We start from the raw sequence: 6,007 nt of genomic DNA, 5'->3' as shown, positions 1-6,007 counted from the left end.
AATTCTGGAATACATTTTCTTAAACTTTTGGCCGTAATTGTAAAATTTTATAGTCCAGATTTAATAATAAACTTGGTCTACATGATTGAGGTAATAGCGGGTCATTTCCTTCTTTAGATATTATATTTGCTTCTCGCCATTTACATGGTATGCACTTTCTCTCTAGTATTTCATTTGTTACTCTTTGCAAAGGTATTCAATTTCTTCAAAACATTTAAAATAAGTTTCGGTCCATCTTAATATTTTTTATAGCTTGATTAATTTATTGTACTGTTAACACTTGATTCAAAAAATTCTTCCATGTGCCAATGTGAATATTTTAATTAGTTCTTCTTATAAATATTTCCCCATTCCTTCAATATATACAGAGTCTTCTTTATAGGGATTCCTAATTTGTTCTTGTTGTTCTAAGTGGTTCTTTTGAAGCTGGTCAAGCTATGTTAATTCCCCAATAAGTAAGGTTGTAATGCAGGAAAATTATGAGATCTTTCTTTTGTAAATGGCATTTTCCCTCGATAACCAGGGACAGTCCTGCCATTGGACCCCCACATACTTAGGGGGGGGAATGAAAAATAAATCCTGACTTCAAGTCATAATTGAACTATGGAGACCTTGGTGCAGATTTCATGGCAAGAGACTAATGGAGGTGGTTTGTCATTGCCTGCCTTGGCAACCCTGATCTTCATTTAAGGTCTCCCATCCAATTACCAACCAAGGCCACCCCTGCTTAGCTTCTGAGATCTAATGAGATAAGGCTCTCCTGGACTATCCGGGTCAGGGCATACTTAGGAAAAGATACCACTATAAAAGTTCACCAATTGATGTTCTATTGGTTTTGCACTTTGGACGTGCATAGCGAGACAATGATAGAAAGCGACAGATGAATTTTCCTGGGGGGGGAATTCCATCATTTTGGTCCTGTGACTGACAAGGTCTTTCTTGTCACCCATCTAGCCTCAGATGGTGGGGGCACCCAAAGTAGGCATCCTGAATATGACTGTAGTGTTTGTGTATGTTCATATAACTAGGCAGTCCTTAAATGCTGGGCCCAGACTGCATTGGGCCATAAAACAAGAATGGCGTGATCTGGTCAATATTACCCACTTGTATGGAGGAATTTGTGCTCTAGAAGTGACTGACAAGAGCACTCATAGACAGATGAAGAAAGTTAATTAACTGTAATTTTGTGGTGTAGTTACACCCAGATTTTATTGCTTCATATACTTAGGGTATGTTGGAAGCAATTTAGCTCCATATCACATTTGCTTCTTGTGTGCTATATGTGTTGTAAAGTATTCGTTGCCTCAGCTTCTTCCAAGCCAAGTTTCCTTCTTCTTTGGAAGAGATTGTGATCTACATGTGCCTGTTTTCTATCAGACGATCTGCTGAAAGGAGAATCGAAAATATCAATTTCATGATTCAGTGGAAAGTAGGCCTGGATCAGATACTACACTTGATCTTAGCCAAAAGGCCAAGAAGCGATGTGGCAAGAAGGCTACATTGTTCCAAACGTTCAAGAATGCTCCAGAGACATCGATATTGTTTCTTACGGTCCAGTCAAATGTGCATGTTTCTGTAGACTCCAGTGATCAGATTTTTATTGGGATGGCAGTGGAAGGTGAACGAGGGGGAATTAAGCCTCACCTTCATTGTTTCCCCTGTTTGAAATGGCCCCTGAAAAAATTCTGTTTTCTTTTCTGAGGAAACTTGATTGTGCAGATAAGGGTAGACATATTTCTCCATGGGCCAAACAGCAGCTCCCTGGGATTATTTCAGATGAAGAAAATGCCATGAGGAGGTTTCAAAAATTTCTGGGGCATGTGAAAACATGCATGCTTGGTGATATTTTTATTTGCTTTCATTATCTGTGTTTACATCTATTCAGCAGCTGTGGGATGGGTGTGGTTTATCACTTGCGATTTGAGGCAATATGCTTTAAAGTAAGTCTTTAAAGCTTGCTTGCTGTGGCAGGTTCAGGAGAAGAGTTGAGGTATGGGTCAGAGACCGGGTATCATTTATATCTACTCAGGAAGGTGGGTTTGTGTTGCGTCATCCCACACCCTGGGAAACTCTTACAGGATGATGCAACCCAAACCCACCTTCCTGAGCAGATATAAATTACCTGCTAACATCTTCTCCACAGTTTGACACTGAGAGATCTCTGTCTTTCGATGCTACACCTCTGAAGATGCCAGTCACAGCTGCTGGTGAAACGTCAGGAACTACAATGCCAAGACCACGGTGATACAGCCCGGAAAATCCACAACAACCATCGTTCTCCGGCCGTGAAAGCCTTCGACAATATGACTTCATAGTCCACCTAATTCAGTCATCTGGTAGATGCACAAATCCAAATTTAGAACAGCTCTGTTCAATGGTTCTGTATCCTCTGGTTGAACATATCCAGCAAGAGGAAGTCACCACCACCTCACCAAGTAATTGGTTCCATCATTGAATTACTCGTACCATTAGGAGTTTTTTCCTACTGTTCAATTGAAATTTACTGTTCTGTGATGTAGGCCTGTTAGACCATGTCCCACTTCTATGTGACAGCCCACATAAATAAAATAAAATTTGTATGACAAATTTTAAGCTCGTTCGATGTCCACAAGGAAAGCATACCCCCCGCCCAAATGTGTTACAATAGAATTTTATCTTTCCCAAACAGACAAATTCATGCATACAACCGTATTTTGTATACACCTGTTTACATAATCTGACCTTTGGCTTAAGTGAAATTTCCCAAGACAAAAATTGCTTGACAAGACTTTCAAGCAGTCGGCTATTCTACTGTGCATTTCAGTTTAAGCAATCAATGGCACGCACCAGTACAGCAGCTGCCCAGAAGATACTTTCATTTTTCTCTCAATATAGAATTATGACTATAAAGACTTTTAAAAGTAACCAAGTTCTCCTCAGAATACAGCTGGGCAGTATGAGATGGCTAAGTTACCATTCTGATGTAATAATACTGCCATACTTCAGAAATTCAGGATTTGAGTCCAGTGGCATTTTAGAGACCAATAGATTTTCAGCATATAAGTTTTCAAGGGTCAATTTTCCTTTTTCAGATTCTTCAGATATTCATGTATCTGAAGAAGGGAGCTTTGACTTGAAAACTTATACTCTGAAAATCTGGTTGGTCTCTAAGGTGTCACTGGACTCAAATTCTGCTGTTCTGCTGCAGAAATTGTGAGTTATGGTTTGCAACCAATTCCAGTTCATTATGGAAATGACTGTGCCATTTGCAGTGTTCTGGTTTAGCCATTACTTCATGATGAACAGCAGCAGTTTCCTCCTTTTATCCTACTGCTGAGGGTCATTCATTGTTTTTTCCCCCTAACCATTCTGCAAAGTTAATTTTTTTAAAAAGGATTTTGAGGCCTTGATAGTTTGAGCTGTCTTATCTGACTAACAAGCCTATTTGAGCTGATGGGAAAATGATATCAATGTATCTGTTTTAAGAAGGGACCTCTTTTCAGCAATCACAGCACACAATTTGTCAGTAAGTCTGTGACTTTCATTGTCACCAAGGATGCAAAAGGGAAAGGGGATATTTATGCCAGATGTCATTTTTTCCCCTAATGTGGTTACATATTTCTATTTAACGAAATACGTGATTTTATTCTTTGTAATCAGATGATCAGAGAAATTGCATAGAGTCGCTGAACCTCAAATGTGCTATGGTTTCCAGATCAGTGATTTTTTGATTCCCTGACCTGGATAGCTCAGGTAAACCCAATCTCATCTGATCTTGGAAGCTTATCAGGGCTGGCCTTGATTAGTAATTGGATGGAACACCTCCAACGAAGACCAGGGCTGCAGAGGCAGGCAATGGCAAACCACCTCTGTTAGTCTCTTGTCACGAAAACCCCAACCGGGGTTGCCATAAATCAACTATGACTTGATAGCACTCTCCGCCACCCATTTTTTTGATAGCTACACCAGTCCTAAAAAGGGATTGTGTGTTTCTTTCAAATGCTGAAAATGTGTCTGCTATTAAAATATGATAAAGAACTTATCAAGCAGCTACTCCCATTGAAGTTAAGGGACATTATAAAGAGAGAGCTGATTCCGCCACTTTCTTTCTATTACAGGTTTCTATGAGGCTGATATGGGATCAACACCTTCAGCCTTTGAGAAGTGCCATGATATCTGCTAAAACTGATGCTACTTTTGGAAGAACAGTTCTTCAGATCCTGTTATCCTTAAGCAAACTGCACCTGCCATCCAGGTACATGACCCACCAGTCACTGCAATTGTTGGCCACTAAGAGTGCTCATAATGGAAAAAACAAGCCATACAGAACTCACTGGTTCAGCTCATTAAAGCAGCTTCTAGAACTCTTAACCAAATCGGAGAAACAGGGCTGTAATGACTCCCCCTGCCAAAAACTTTGTGTGTTTCATTTTGGTACTTAATGTGCAGAGAACGTGCAGGCAGACCAGGCAATTGGGGGCCATCTGGAAGCATCTTGTTTCCTTAATGGCAAGTCTGTCTGCAACCAAAGGCAGCATCTAAGCCCTTAGTATTAACTCCGTTGTCAGGAAGGGAATGTGCATGGCACAAATAAGTGCATTTTTTCCCTGCACTTTCTAGGCAATGGAATTATGGCATTGATATTGAGTGGCTTGTGGGGATCAAAGGTTTGCTTTGCAATGGGGAGAGGATCAGCAGATGGCATGGTGCCATCAGTACCAGCATCACTATCCCCATTCCTTTCTGTGCACGTTTATGCACAATGCAAGGAAAGGCTAGCTCAGTAACATCCCTGTGGGTCTCCCACCTCTGAGGCCCCAGCTGCTGCAAAGGCTCATGTTATGCAGATTAGGGTGACAATTGGAAAGAAAAAGTGAGCAATTATTAAAGAAGAGCCAGGAGGTCCCAGGCATGTGGAGCTGGTTCATGCCCATTCAGTGGTCTTCTGCTTAGGTGCCATGGTGCCCCAAGGCCACTCACTGTGACATGAATATCTTCCAAAGACAATGGGTTGAGGAGCACCAGGAGGAATTTCCTCTTGCTCAGAAAGCCATCTAGCAGGCCTTTTGGGGCTTCTCTGATTAATATTGTTAACCTGGCATTAAATGATGGGGAGGGTAGCAGGTGTGTGTGTATAGTGCACACTTTCACATGCATGGACACCCAAGTCTTTCCAGATCAGTATTTCATGTGGAAGAACCAATCTGGTCAGGGTTTTTTTTTCCAGCTTATCCTCCTGTGATTTCTCCTTTTTTCCTTTTCATTCAACTCTAGGTTAATGGTTTTAGTAGGAAAGGGAGACTGGCAACCAGCAACCTGTCCAGTCTCCCAGTTTTACTAGTAAAAAATAGGGGGGAGGGCCATCTTCCCTCTACTTCCCTTCTTGTGAAGGGAAAAAAACAACTTCTAGCTCTCCCCTTTCTCTGAGCTTTTATGTACAGTGCAAGGACAGGCTGGCAACCAGTGGGTTTAAACAGGGAGTCCTGGGCTTCTGCAAAGCAGATTCGGGTGAGGAGGATTTGCCCCTCATTGTGGAAACAAAACTACAAGCCGCAGGGAAACGTGGTATAACAGCAGGACTCAAAGGTAATACTTCATTGGCTTTGCTATCTAAAAGAAGCAGTTGCTTTTTATTTCGCTTCACTGTGCTGGTTGGCAATGGGATGCTTTCCTGCTTGCTATTCTATGCTGGCATGCTGTGCTAGCACCACTTTGCCATTAAGTTGCCCACTATTGTGTGTGCCCACCAGCACTCACCTTCTTTGGAGTCCATTGCTTTGTGAGTTTTCACGTGCTTAAAGAGAAACTCATTGGATCAAAGGGTTTTGGACAATGCAGTTTTTAGTTAAGCACAAACAGAGCCTCGTTTCCCCAACTCCCCTACCCTTGAAAAGAACAGTGTGTGCATGTATGCACACTGCGCAGTACAGCACTCACCATGACTCATGCCTTCCTCAGTGTACCTTGGAGTCCATAAACACGGAATCCTGCTCTCAAACTTGGTGGGTTGATGGTTTAGAGGGAGGAC

The 6,007-nt window shown here is 41.7% G+C and overlaps 1 pseudogene; it reads right to left on the bottom strand.

The window, feature by feature from the left end:
• Positions 1 to 1,391: 1,391 nt before the first annotated feature.
• Positions 1,392 to 1,483, bottom strand: LOC129332955 (U2 spliceosomal RNA; annotated as a pseudogene).
• Between the last annotated feature and the right edge of the window lie 4,524 nt (positions 1,484 to 6,007).

The sequence above is a fragment of the Eublepharis macularius genome, chromosome 6 (genome assembly GCF_028583425.1).
Source record: "Eublepharis macularius isolate TG4126 chromosome 6, MPM_Emac_v1.0, whole genome shotgun sequence".
In the NCBI taxonomy this organism is placed as follows: Eukaryota; Metazoa; Chordata; class Lepidosauria; order Squamata; family Eublepharidae; genus Eublepharis; species Eublepharis macularius.
This window is presented reverse-complemented; position numbering and strand designations above follow the sequence as displayed.